The sequence below is a fragment of the Ictalurus furcatus genome, chromosome 3 (assembly GCF_023375685.1).
Source record: "Ictalurus furcatus strain D&B chromosome 3, Billie_1.0, whole genome shotgun sequence".
Lineage (NCBI taxonomy): Eukaryota > Metazoa > Chordata > Actinopteri > Siluriformes > Ictaluridae > Ictalurus > Ictalurus furcatus.
Genome location: NC_071257.1, coordinates 9,817,336 through 9,832,691, shown reverse-complemented (window position 1 = coordinate 9,832,691; position 15,356 = coordinate 9,817,336). Strand labels below are relative to the sequence as shown.

Sequence of the window (15,356 nt, the reverse complement as noted above, 5' to 3'; positions counted from 1 at the left end):
GTGTGCCCATACAGTAACAAAGTGCATACAAACAAGCCAACAGATGCAACATACAAAGCAGCAATGTTTCCTGAGCTATGAACTGTAGTTCCTCTTCTTGAATCATTTGACAGGCGTTTCGATTAGTTGGCCAATTAATTTTTCGATTAATCGGACTAGGGGAAAACTTTCAGTACCATTTCTTTGTTTATTTAAAATAAAATCCACAAACTGAGTGTTACAAATATAAACTTCAGACTACAATATTTACACAACTCTTTGTCCAAAACAGAAAAGAACCCAGTACACATCATCTTTCTTTGTCCGGCCTTTTCCCATATCTACTTGGGGTCGGCTCTCCTAATCTAAAGTCTCCAGAGAGCCAAGGACAATATCAAAGGCCTCTCTTGCATCAATAAAGGTCACTGTTCATGACTCCACTATCAGAAAGACACTGGCCAAAAATGGCATCCATGGAAGAGTGGTGATATGAAAACCACTGCTAAACAAGAACAACATTAAGGCTCATCTGAATTTTGCCGATTATAATTATTATTATTATGGAGTAAAATTGTATACAGTGATATTTTCTGAGACTGTTATAATACAGTGAAAATATCATCCCAAAAATCTCATACCAAATTTCTTTTTTGCCTTTTGTACTGTTTACCACCCGATAAATTATCGTGAGGTGGAGCTTGAATTACTCGGAAGGCTGTAATAAGGACTGGTTTCATCGATTCACACAAAAATTAAAAGGTATGTTCCAAAAATTTAAAGGTTTTGAGGAGGTCTGCAAAGTGGGCAACAATAGCAGGGAGAAATAAACTTAAATAGCTATTTTATAAACTTAAATAGCTGTTTTAAAGCCAGGAATCTCTGGATTCCCTGGGTCAAGATAAGTTCAGTTTCCACCTATTAGATTTTTCGCCATCACGGATTTTGTTAAAAATGTATTTTTCGCTACTCCTCCCACAAATTTTGTCCAATCGATACCAAATTTTGCATGTCATCTTCAGAGTAAGCCTCACAAAAAGCTTGTATAACAGTGTAAATTTGCTGTCCCCTCAAAATAACTCAACACACAGCCATTAATGTCTAAACTGCTGGCAACAAAAGTGAGTACACCCTTAAGTGAAAATGTCCAAATTGGGCCCAAAGAGTCAATATTTTGTGTGGCCAACATTATTTTCAAGCACTGCCTTAACCCGCTTGGGCATGGAGATCACCAGAGCTTCACAGGTTGCCACTGGAGTCCTATTCCACTCCTCCATGACGACATCACGGAGGTGGTGGATGTTAGAGACCTTGTGCTCCTCCACCTTCCATTTGAGGATGCCCCACAGATTCTCAATAGGGTTTAGGTCTGGAGACATGCTCTGTCAGTCCATTACCTTCACCCTCAGCTTCTTTAACAAGGCAGTGGTCATCTTGGAGGTGTGTTTGGGGTCATTATCATGCTGGAATACTGCATACTGATCATGCGCTGCTTCAGTATGTCACAGTACATGTTGGCATTCATGGTTCCCTCAATAAACTGTACCACCCCAGTGCCGGCAGCACTCATGCAGCCCCAGACCATGACACTCCCACCACCATGACTGACTGTAGGCAAGACACACTTGTCTTTGTACTCCTCGCCTGGTTGCCGCCACACACACTTGACACCATCTGAACCAAATAAGTTTATCTTGGTCTCATCAGACCACAGGACATGGTTCCAGTAATCCATGTCCTTAGTGTGCTTGTCTTCAGCAAACTGTTTGCTGGCTTTCTTGTGCATCATCTTTAGAAGAGGCTTCCTTCTGGGACAACAGCCATGCAGACCAATTTGATGCAGTGTGCAGCGTATGGTCTGAGCACTGACAGGCTGACCCCCCACCCCTTCAACCTCTGCAGCAATGCTGACAGCACTCATACATCTATTTCCCAAAAACAACCTCTGGATATGACGCTGAGCACATGCACTCAACTTCTGTGATCGACCATGGTGAGGCCTGTTCTGAGTGGAACCTGTCCTGTTAAACCGCTGTATGGTCTTGGCCACCGTGCTGCAGCTCAGTGTCAGGGTCTTGGCAATCTTCTTATAGCCTAGGCCATCTTTATGTAGAGCAACAATTCTTTTTTTCAGATCCTCAGAGAGTTCTTTGCCATGAGGTGCCATGTTGAACTTCCAGTGACCAGTATGAGGGAGTCTGAGAGCGATGACACCAAATTTAACACACCTGCTCCCCATTCACACCTGAGACCTTGTAACACTAAGTCACATGACACCGGGGAGGGAAAATGGCTAATTGGGCCCAATTTGGACATTTTCACTTAGGGGTGTACTCACTTTTGTTGCCAGCAGTTTAGACATTAATGGTTGTGTTGAGTTATTTTGAGGGGAGAGCAAATTTACACTGTTACACAAGCTGTACACTCACTACTTTACATTGTAGCAAAGTGTCATTTCTTCAGTGTTGTCACATTAAAAGATATAATCAAATATTTACAAAAATGTGAGGGGTGTACTCACTTTTGTGAGATACTGTATACACACACATATATACAGTGGCAAGAAAATGTATGTGAACCTTTTTGAATTTCATGGTTTTCTGAATAAATTTGTCTTAAATCGTCATCTGATCTTCATCTAAGTATAGGGTATTGACAAATATAATATGTCTAAAATAATAATAAAACAATCTGATCTTTCATGTTTTTATTGAGAACAACCAAAAAAAACCTCAGTGCTTGTGGAAAAGTATGTGAACCCTTGAGTTAATGACTTCAAACAAGCTTCTTTTTTTTTTTGCACACCTGGAGTCTTGTTAAGAAAATGAGTTTGGAGGTGTGGACTACAGCTACTTTGACTGATAAAAACCCCTCAAACTTTTGGAGTTTGCTCTGCACAAGAAGCACATGCTTATGTGAGCCATGCCTCGCCAAAAAGAGCCTTCAGAGGATCTACGATCAAGAATTGTTGATTTACATAAAGCTGGCAAGGGTCACAAAGTGATTTCAAAGACTTTAGTCTACAGTTAGGAAAACATCCTACAAACGGAGACACTTTGGGACTGTTCCTAGAAGTGTGCGCCCAGTCAAAATGACACCAAGAGCACAACGAAGACTCATCAATGAGGTAAAGAAACAACCCCGAATGACAGCCAAAGATTTGAAGGCATCATTGGAACTGGCTAACATCTCTGTTCATGTCTACAATATGTAAAACATTGAACAAGCAGGGTATCTACGGCAGGACACCACGAAGGAAACCACTGCTTACTAAAAAGCACATTGCTGCACGCCTGAAGTTTGCAAAAGAGCACATTGACACTCCACAGCGGTATTGGCAAAATGTTTTGTGGATTGATGAAACTAAGATTGAACTATTTGGAAAAACCACACAGCACTACATCTGGCATAGAAAGGGCATGGCATATCATCATGAAAACATCATCCCAACCGTAAAGAATGGTGGAGGAAACATCATGATTTGGGCCTGCTTTGCTGCTTCAGGGCCTGGCCAGCTTGCACTGAGGGGAAGATGAATTCCCATGTATATCAGATAATTCTTCAGGATAATGTGAGGATGTCTGTAGGTCAGCTTAAACTGTGTAGAACAGGGGTGGAATGAAAAAGGGAGGTTTTCATTCCAACCGAGCAGGAGGCACAGAGTTGTATGATAAAATCGGGATAAAAACTACAACTCCAAAATGCATCTACACCGCGCAACAGTTACTTTCACACTGCTTTTCATCACCTCAGTCAACCGAACAAGTGTGGAAATACTGCAGAGAAGCCATTATGATGAAGCGTGACACTGAACATCATCTGCTTCTTTCAACTGTCCGATCTCACAAACAGCCATCTGTTATTGATCACACAAAATGACCTGAACTTTCACCAACCTGTGTAGACACAGCGGTGTCAGGAGGAGTAAATTAATAATAATGCTAATGCTACAAGGTGGGTTTAATTCAAACTTCTTTATTAAATAATTCCTCACCATTCATAATCAAGATTAGCAACTGTTCAGAAGGAGTACGCAGCTGCTCTCCTTCACGCTCTTCACTAACTCAAATACATAGCGTATTCACTTCATTTATACTTAACCCTCTTACCCCTAAGTTCCCACAGTATTATGTCCCATAACCCTATATTCCCCAGAGAAACAGCACACCAACCCTGAGTTCCTGGGCCAAAATCAACATTTTAATTTTAACATTTTTATGCCTTGAAACAACTTATAATAATGTATTTGTGTAATATTACTTTGAAAATGAAGCAGTTCAGTGTTTTTACTAAACTTAGAGCACAATTCTTATCTAGAGAAATTATGAAAAAATGCTCGCTAAAATCCTTCTACTCATTTAGAAGTACCATACGAGCATCAGCGTGGTCAATGCCTTTGAATAAATTAAATTAAATAAATTCAAGTAAATAATAAATAAATAAATGCATTTTGGCACCTAAAGTCAAGTTTCTGGTGATAATCAGACCAGCAGGTAGTGTTTTCACGAATGCACAGAGATGGTCAGGTTATGACTCCAGACCCCTGCAGTGTCAGTCGCACTGGTTGATGCTGAAGATGAAGACGGATCAGGGTCTGAATCAGGAGAGTTTGCGTCACTATCAGTTTCGGTTTCAACATCGCCTGAACATTCACTGCTGTCACTATCTAGAATCCTCGCTCTCGCCTGTGTAACTGTGTATGTTTTTTCTTTTTTTTCACTGTTTTAGATGTACCTGTGTTCACTATAGGTGTAACTTTAGCTGGAACACGATTAGCTTTTCGCTTTGGCATTTTTAGTTCACTTCTACTAGTACACCAATATTCACGCTTGGATCAGCTTCATCGTAATGCCGGCGTAATAACGTAATCACGTCGTGACGTCATCAACCTTCCGGGTCAAAAAATAATAATTAAATAAGTAAGGAATCATAGCAGAGTAATGCCGGTACACCGGCCTAACGGGGATAACGTTTACACTGTAAATCCTCTATATCGGCCTTACGGGGATTTGGCATAGACGACCAAGCCGGTATATCGTCCTTACGGGAATAGATCAAAGACGGGCAAGCCGGTTTTTCAGCCATACGGGGTAAGAGGGTTAAGGTTGCTAGATATCACTAGAAAAATTAGCTCCAGTTTCCATGTTTTGATTTAATCCCCCGAAAAACAATATTATCAGAAGACATGGCAACACTATACTGGGGAACAACTAAAAGGAACAACTGAAAAAAGGAACAAACAGGAAACTAATAATAGACTAGACTAATACTAGACTCAACGCCGAAACTTCTGCGTTGTAAAATTGACTTCCGGTGTACAATTTTAGCAGTGCAGAACTTTCAGAGCTTGCAAACTGCAGTTTTGTCGTCATTCCACACAATCTTCTTTACACACAGCATGAAATCGATGTGTTTTCCCGCGCTCTTTTGATTGACAGGATATAATCGGCCCTGATCATTGGATGTTTTTAATCTATCGGCCGATAGTGGAAAAAATAGCCTTTATCGGCTGATACCGATTATCGGCTGATACCGATTATCAGCCGATACATCGGTGCATCTCTATATATTTGTCACTGATGATTTATCACTGGTTGTAGTGAATAGTGCGTGTGTGTAGAGAACATGGTCAAGTAAGTTAAGTACAAGATGGTCCTGTTGTACTCTACAATTGCCATTCATTAAAAGGCTAATATTTTTAAACACAAACAATTTACCTGCTTTCAGAACTAACTTTAATATTCCTAATAAACAAGAATGTGTGTGATAATCATAGTAAAAACACAAAATATAATAATATAATACACATTATATATATATATATATATATATATATATATATATATATATATATATATATATATATATATAATTATATATAATATATAAATAATACAATAAAATAATATATAAAAATACAAAATATAATATTTTAGCTATCTTTCTTCTGTCCATAAAATGTGCTCGTTCCTATGCCGGCCATTTTGGATGCAGTGTAAGAAGCTAGGATCCCAGCCTATAACATGACATGTCACAAGAAAGCCCAGGATGTCTTCTGTATAGTACAGCAGGAATTGCTAACGTAGCTCAAAAAATTCTAAGGACATGCATGAAAAAATGTCCACTACAGAGGATACAAGTCAATGGGCAGGGTCTCAGGAGGACACAAAACTATTTTGTCAGTGCCCTACAAATGAACTGGTTCTATGCCTTTATTTTGTTGTTCATACTTACAGAAAAATACAAGGCCTATGAGAATTCTTATCCTTTAAAGCAGGGGTGGGCAATCTTATCCGGAAAGGGCCGGTGTGGGTGCAGGTTTTCATTCCAATGATGATTGCCCACCCCCGCTTTAAATGCAGGCCAAAGCACACAGCAATGAAAGGGTTAAACTCTAAACCATCAAGAGTGTAATTGACACACACACAGAGAGACACAGAGGCAGAGTGAGACCAAATGCTTAGTCTATTTACCAGTTAGTTAAGCCAGAATATTCAACAACATTTTAAAAAACACAAAAAAAAAAAAAAAAAAAAAAAAAAAAAAAAAAAAGATCTATACTGTGACAGAACTTAGTCTTTGATCATGTCTAAATATACATATACATAAAAATAAATAAATAAATAAAAAATTGCACTTACACCTCTACGCTGCACACTTTGCCTCTTCTGGAACTCAATTAATCGATCTTGTATGGTAGCACTACTTGTATTGTTTTCTGCTTGATGTATCGCTTTGCTTGTATTTTCTCATTTGTAAGTCACTTTGGATAAAAGCGTCTGCTAAATGAATAAATGTAAATGTACATCCAAATGCAATACCTACTAAGAGTAATTATACCTGAAAACGGAGCCCGATTTTTCAAAAAATTTCAAGTAAATTAGAAAGTTGTCCAGCATGATTAGTACAATATATGTACCGAGTTTGGTAACTGTAGGTAAAACGAACCCCCCAATTTTAAAAGTTGGTGCTACAGAGCTCCCTCTCCATGCGTGCTTCTAAGACAACTCTGATGTATCATGTTTCATGTAAGATGAAGCATGCTAAGAGCCTCAAAAACACCCAAGAAGACTATTAAAGCTTGATGCATTGCCATGGCAATAGTATTTAAGACATCAAGAATACTTTCACAGGTCTACATCTGCTCTGTTTTGACATTATTCTGACGAAGTTTTAAGCCAATCAAGTAAAAATAAGAGGGTGATTTCAAAAAAAGTTACAAAAGTCAAAGGTTACACACTAACTGCTGCCAGTTGGTGACGCTGTGACAAAATAGTTGCATTCATGTGATTAGCCTCCTTCAACAAACATACAGCTGATGTTTCATCCAAATAAGCCAATGCATGCAAAAATTATAACACAGTCAATTTTCTTGACTTCATGGTCACTGAGTTTGGTGGCAATTGGATGAATTCCCTAGGAGGAGTATATCAAATTCCAGAGCATGTGTTTTTCAAACAACCCTAAATAGCTGACTTCCTGTTGGGCGGAGCTAATGACATAGAGTGCAGAAATTGTTTGGCCCGATGAGATCTATATTTCTGCTGAGTTTCATACATATAGGTGCTAGTGTGTATCCAATATTTCAGATTACATTCAATGGGGGCGCTGTAGAGCCCCCCTGCCATGCCCGTATACCAGCTCGGCCACGGATTCCGACCTGTGTGTAAATTTTCAAGCGTTTTTGAGCATGTTAAGGGACCCAAAAGCCCCCGAAACCTTGAAGAAAAATAACAACAAGGGGTGCCCCGTCACAGCGGGACGTAGGGCCCTTGCAGGTCATAGCCAGAGCAAACTGCTAAACATATGTGTCAGTTTTAAAGTGTGGTGCTAATATTAATTTGTTTACACAGATGAGTGAGTGATTACTATACTAGGGTTGTGCATTTCAAACTACAATAAAATTAATGTAAAACTTACAACAGTAATTTAGCTCAGCCTGTATAATGTTTTACAGTACATTAGATATGATATAATATAATTATGACTTGTAGTTGCCATGTTGGTGTAATCAGGAATGGCCAATTGGTAAAAATGCACAATTTGGATCAGATCAGATTAGGTATGACCATGACTGACTATAAATGTAAAGAGTTTGTAAAGAGTTTGTTGACTGTAGCTGAAAAAGGGGCATACCAAAAATGCACAACAAAGCCCATTTGACTGTCACAAAATTACCACTTCCTATTTGGAATGCCATCATTCATTGCCATAGCAACCCCTTAATGACACATCAACAGACCGTATTCAGATTAATATTGCACGTTAATTTGTAGAGATTTGTGATTTGTAGAGATTACTTTTCAGGCAAATCACAAACTCTCTGGTACCCCAGATAAACCTTAAAGACATCCATATGTCAAGGTACAGTGTAACTATTTCAGTATAGGTGATGCTATAACTATGACTTATAATTTCCATGTCGGTGCAATCAGAGATGGCCCACTGGTAACCATGCACAATTTGAAGCTGATGAAACAAAGTATGACCAAGTTATACTCACTTCCTAGCCGACTTCCTGTTGGGCAGAGATTAAAGTGTACCCATTATGGTTTTGAAACGTGCCTAATTTTGTTTTAGAGGTCTTATACAATAGATTTACATTTACATCCAATGTCAAAAAACACCTCATAATCTGCTCATAATTTACATTGCAGCATTAATGTTTTTTCCCCAGTGTCAAAAACGACTCGTTAAATGATTCGTTCTAAAGGATTCATTCTAAACTCCTCCTTTCAGAGAGCATACTCTGCTCTGATTGGTTAGATATCCCAGTCTGTTGTGATTGGTCTACCGCTGTCAGCGTTTGTCGAAAAGGAAACGCCCACTACATACCGTGTTTCAGCGAAATCTGGGGAAAAAAATGTCTGTTTTAACGTTCTGCTGTGTGAGTGAGGCAGCTGAAATGCAACTAAAACAAAATGAAGTGTGAGTGATACTGTCTTCTGAAGTCATGTTTGATAAAACACGTGTTTCTGTGAGATATTGTGTCTGTGAAATCGTTATTGACAGGCGTGTGGTTTTGCGGTATGGTTTTAAAATCAGTTAAGATATTTAAAAAAAAGAATTAAATAAAAGCATCTAGTGTGTCCTTGGCCTAAGCGACAAAACGGTGATGTTGGGCCCACAGCTGATTAGGAGAGGTATTTCAATAACGTGAGTTAGCCGGTTAGCAGAGGCCTACAGTTAACAGGTTAACAGCATGCACGCACACAACATTATCAATTTCAGCCTGAGTCTGATAGTGATACATTTGAAGATCAACCCGAACCACCATCGCAAGCACGACAAGAACAGGACATTTCTCAATGTTAAGTTTATATGTAGTTTGACAATAACATGAGTTAGCCAGTTAGCAGAGGCTAGCAGCTAACAGGCTTACAGCTGTGCACTGGCTTTACATGTATACAACATAAAACCACACATTTAGAACACTCTGTAAAAAATATATACATAAATAAATAAATCATACTTACAGGTTGTGACCTAGAGGCTAAAGATTATCCAAATAAAGTGGGTATGGCCCTATCTTTCATAAATAATCGTTTTGCAAATCCCAGGTTGACTTCAGCTAGATTTGAGAAGCAGTAACCAGTGATATATAGCGGGAAAACAAACGAAGGTCAGAGTTGAACTGCTGTGGTATCATTTTAAAAATTAATTCTAACCACTGACCCTTGGTAGTCCATGCAAAGTGGTTTTGCAGCACAGACAACGTCTTCTAGACATGATGACAACAGTAATCTCTAACTCTTTCAAGGTAACTACAAATGTAGTGTTTGAGGGCAGGTCAAAGATGTTCGCGAGCAGCCCATGAAGACCAGAGATGGGGCTTTTTGTTACAAACCAATGTAGGTTTGTGCCAGAAGCAAGTCTGGAATTACTAACGACATGTCTCAGCTGTTCAGAATCGTTTCCTTCTTTTGAGAGTCAATAACTCAGTTTGTCATGTGCTTTGATTTTTTAAACTTTGCAGACTTTTTACATTCACAAACAGCTCTATAACACACTACATGAAAGGTAATATTTGAAAAGCCATAATAGGTGCACTTTAAGTCTGTCAGCACGAAGTTGTCTGGCTTGATGAAATCTATATATTACCGAGGTGAAAAGTGATGTGCTATAAGAGAATCCCAAAAAAGGAAAAACAGAGCCCCCCGTCCATTCCTGCTGCCAGTTAGTAGCGCTATGACCATGCCCAGCAATAGTCACATCCATGTGTTCAGCCCCCAATACAAAACATAAATCTAAATTTTTACCTAAATCACAATGCAAACCAAAGATATGAGCTCTTCCTATATCTCACTTTTATGCCATAAGTTTACTGACATGACACAGCAACACCATTCGACAATCCATCTGCAATTTAGCATCTTCAATGTCTTGGCATGATGTTGACCATGTTTGGTGCTTGTCACATAAATCCCCAAGGAGGAGAATTTCTAAATCCAGAGCATGCACTTTTTCAAACAAACCAAAATGCCCGACTTCCTCTTGGGCGGAGCTAATGCAAGACATTTTCCCCCATTGGCTGTCACGGTAAAAACAATGTCCCCACCAAACTTGTGATAATTGGGACAAACTGTGTGGCAACCACAGCAATAAACACATTCGGAAGTGTTATGGGGTGCTATCGAGTCCACTGGACACACCCAGGAGAATGACAAAAGAATTATAGAATATTGCCAATCTTTGATGGGTGTACCAAGTTTCAAGAGTTTTCGAGTATTCCACAGGCATGAAATATACATTTGCGAACTAGGGGGCGCTGTGGAGCCGATGAGGCACATCTAGGCAGAATTGCGATAACAAATCAAAAAAATATCCTAAGACAAATGTAAGTGTAAACTTTCATAAGTTTTCAACCACTGTAAGCCTCTCAAAACATGGCTGACTTCCTGTTGGGAGGAGTCAGATAAAACAAAGTGAACTTTGTCTTACATGATGAGATCAATAACCATACCAAATCTTGTATGAACGGGTGAATGTGTTAAGAAAAACAAATAAGTTAATTATGATGATAAAACATTACAAAAACAATAGAGCTTTAGCGCCTCCGGTGGTCGAGCCCTAAAAATGTATGTTCTGGGAGCCCTAAAAATGTATGTTCTGGGAACCAAAAACTAACAATCCCAGAATGTCCTGAGAACCAAAAATTGTTATCTGGGTTCCCAGTGGCTCGCGCAGGTATTTGGTCTGCGTTGCGCGGTTCTTCTGTGTAGCTCATTTTGGAACAGCCTTTGGGTTGTTTGACGTCCCATGCCACCCCTCTCGTCGGATATGTTTTCTGCTTTATAATCCAAATTAACTAGCTGGTTTGCTACGTAACTAAACAACATGTTAAAAAGGTGAGCTACAAATAAGTGTGGAGAGAATTATGACTGATCACTCTTTTTTATATAAATAACAGCACAATTAGCCCGTATTAATGCGTGACTATTGTGATTATTTCATTACCATCGCAACACATTAACTGTGCAAGACATAAGCTTAGCAAAAAAAGGTAACAGCGAGCCAGCTTCAAAAATGTCTTACGCAGCATTGTTCGTGTATATTTGATACAAAGCACGTTTTATAAAAGCGGTCTTGACAGGAACGTTCATCTCCAAGCCTGGATATTCAAAAACATTAACTGAAACCGGGCATTCAAGCTAGCATTTATAGATAGGTTTTGCTTACCTGTTGTTAGTCAATTCTAGACCATAAACTCCTAAAGATTATTACGAAAGGTGATAAGAAGGGTTTATCCTGTCAACAAATCCTCAAAATACCGTAGTCGATTATATGAGCGACGACACCCCTAAATTCGTAAGTGGAAAGCACGCGAAGGTATTTCTGTAACGTTCTGGACATTCTCCGGATATGACGACAATGTTTCTTGCGTTTGCGTTCGCGTTCGACTCGTAAGTTCGTAAGTAGAAAGCACGCGAAGGTATTTCTGTAACGTTCTGGACATTCTCCGGATATGACGACAAGGTTTCTTGCGTTTGTATTCGATTCGTAAGTCCGTAAGTAGAAAGCACGCTAAGGTATTTCTATAATGTTCTGGACATTCTCCGGATATGACGACATGGTTTCTTGCGTTTGCATTCGATTCGTAAGTTCGTAAGTAGTAGTCGTATCGAGAGGCAAGATGGCAAACTGAGCTTTGCCACAGTTTTGGCCTTCCTCGTGATTTTAAGCATCGGTAGCCTAATGTGGTTTTTAGGGGTTCAAAAACCCTATAGTAATTGTAATAGTATTTTTCAAATTTTTATTATTATTATTCTGCCCTAAAAGTGATCGTGCAGACCAGACCATAAGGCCTAGTGTGCTGAAACTTTGAGGGAAGGTAGTAGTACCCGAGAATACTACAGCGTCACAACGTTTCGGCCCGATCGGCCAGATGGCGGCGCTATAGTGAGCATGTTTAGGAAAATGGCCTTAACTTTTGAACCGTTTATCACAGACTCAAGTGTCTTATATCATTGGAATTCTTGGGACCACACGACCAAACGTATATCCGGTTTCATTTCTGCCTATAAAAATTTTCCACCATCTTGGATTTTTTTGTAAAACCTACTTTTGTGAACTAGTCCTAGAGTTTTCGTCCAGTCGGTACCAAACGAATCTATGGAGTCTGAATATCAAAAAAGTTTGAACTTTCGACTTGAGGTATGCGAAAACACCGGAAGTAGGCGTGGCCACTTTTATGTAAATGGCTATAACTCTTGAAAGAAATGAGATATCCACCGAAATTGGCATGTTTATGTGCGAGGACAATCTTTGTTTAAAGATCCTTTTTTTCATTTAGTACTGCCCTTCAGATGCTAAATAAGATGGTTACATGTCTCCCAGAAGACAAAATACTAACAATTTACACCGATCATCCTGTTCAAAAGTTTACACCCCCTTGGCTCTTAATGTATTGTGTTACATTCTTGAGCATCAGTGAATGTTTGCATCTTATGTAATAGTTGTGTATGAGTCCCTCAGTTGTCCTCAGTGTGAAAAGATGGACCTCAACATCATATAGCCACTGTTGGAAAAGGGTCAAATATGCAGAAGATGCTGGAAAAGCAAAGATTGTGCAGGACCTGGAGGTTTTTTTATGAAGAACAGCAGACAGTTTAACTGCTCAGGACAAACAAGGGACTCATGAACAACTATCACAAAACAAAACAAAAAAAAACAGTCATGGATCATCCAGGTAACGACACAGTATTAAGAATTAAGGGTATGTAAATTTTTGAACAGGGTGTTTTTTTTTTTTTTTATAAATTCAGCTATTGTCTTGTAGACTATATGTTGTAAACATCTGTTATGTAAAATAGCTTATTTAGGACAGTACTAAATAAAAAAAAAAGAAGGGATTTTTATGATCCCTCTTATTTTCTTAACAGTATTAAGATTTAGCAGATTCTACAAGGGGTATGCAAACTTTTGGGCACAACTGTATAGCATGTGATAGGCCTTCTCTTTCTAAATATATTTGACTCCATAAACAATTGGTGTCTGTCAAACCGTTCAGTAAATATTTCAGATAATGTTAAAAACCTACTTTTGTGAACTAGTCATAGGTTTTTTGCTCAAGTGAAATAAAACTATTGCAGGACAATACATTGGACGTGCTAGATCAATAGTTATATACACACACACACACATATATATATATATATATATATATATATATATATATATATATATATATATATATATATATATATATATATTCCCCATAGCCCATTTTATATATATATATATATATATATATATATATATATATATATATATATATATATATGTGTATGTATATATGTATATGTATATATAAAAAGTTTAACTTTTGATTTACCCTCGCAAGGGCACATCAAAATGTTTGAAGTGGGTGTGGCCACTTTTACTTAAATGACTATAACTCTTGAACAGAATGAGAAATTCTCACCAAACTTGGTAACCTTATGTAGGGTCTCAGTCTGAGGGCACTTGTCAAAAATGGAGGAGTTTGGCCAATTGGTGGTGCTATAGTAGTAAAAGAAATCTTGAAAATGGCAGTATAAATGGTGTGTAAATGATTGAATATCATTCAATGTTTCAGGCATACACCTATTCTTTGTACCATACATTAGATCTTCTGATTCAGAACAACTTTGTCTCTAGGACCACTGCTGTCAATCAAATCGTTCATTAAATATTTTAGATTATTTCAGAAACCTAGTTTTGCGAACTAGTCCTTGGTTTTTTGCTCAACTGTAAAAATCCTTACCCTTTACCCTTGCAAGTGCACATCAAAAAGTTTGAAATGGGCATGACCACTTTTATTTAAATGCCTATAACACTTGATGGGAGTGAGATATTTTCACTAATCTCAGGGTACCTATGTATGGGCTCAATTTGAAGATGGATGTAAAAAACATTACTGAGTGTGACCAGTTGGTGGTGCTTTAGCAGAACAAAACATGAAATTGGCAGTAAATGTGCAACCATTGGTCCAATAGACTTGATAAATAATTCTTGCTAGAATTGTCCTTGTCCAAGGTCCAACCAGCATATACAAGGACAATTGTGAATATTGAAAAACATGGCCGCCATTGGTCGAGCAATGTTCAGCAGCTATTAGACAAGCTTAATGAAGGCCGATATTACTTAAAATTATCTCAGGTTTTTCTTTGATTTAGGTACACAATATTAAGCAACATCTTTTAACATTTTTAAGGGCCCTAAACGGCTTGAACCCCAATAATTGCTGTTGCAGCTATATTTATTAAGGGTTTCAAGCATGTAGTGCTGAAACCCTATTGTAATTGTTAATGTTAATATTTGATTAACTGTTTGTTAGTATGGTTTTCTTGGCGATGGTTAAAACTGTAAGAAGAACCCTTGTGTTTTCCTTTGTGTTGTTGATCCTAGTTATATCTCTGAGTAATCAGAGTGAAGGGGAGAGTGTCATGGTGTGATTTAGAAAATTAGATATTTCCTTAGTGATTTGTTTCCAGATTTGATTAACTGGTGTGCAGTCCCATATGGCATGTATGTAATCGTCTATTGTATTTTGTGTGCACTGAGTTCAGATGTCAGATTCCCCATAGCCCATTTTATACATCTTACAAGCTGGTTATAGGACACTCTATCTTAAGGAATATAAAATTACCAAAGCCTTTAAGGGCACCAGCAGCTTTAGTTGTGTATAGATGAGGAACCAGGGCATGTCGTGGAAAACAATCTTTCCAGCCTAACAATAAACTTAAGAGACAGAGGGTTTGTAGACACCAAAAAGTAATCAAACTTTATTTAAACATGCATTTTTTTGCAGCTCATGCGCCTTGCGTTGATTTTTCTGAAAGGTTTCATCAGGACAAGGTTTTTACTTTGTCCCCAAATTCACCCTTTTACCTTAATGA

At 38.3% G+C, this 15,356-nt stretch overlaps 1 protein-coding gene across 2 annotated transcripts in view; it reads right to left on the bottom strand.

Annotated features, from left to right (window-relative positions):
* The window catches only part of herc4 (HECT and RLD domain containing E3 ubiquitin protein ligase 4), an 83,470-nt gene extending 71,640 nt beyond the window's left edge, over positions 1-11,830 (bottom strand). Inside the window, exon 1 of one of the 2 annotated variants that reach the window (XM_053620703.1) lies at positions 11,656-11,830. The gene's annotated coding sequence lies outside the window, so the exon portion shown is untranslated. The remainder of the gene's footprint in view (positions 1-11,655) is intronic. The other variant, XM_053620704.1, reaches the window with a different exon arrangement.
* Between the last annotated feature and the right edge of the window lie 3,526 nt (positions 11,831-15,356).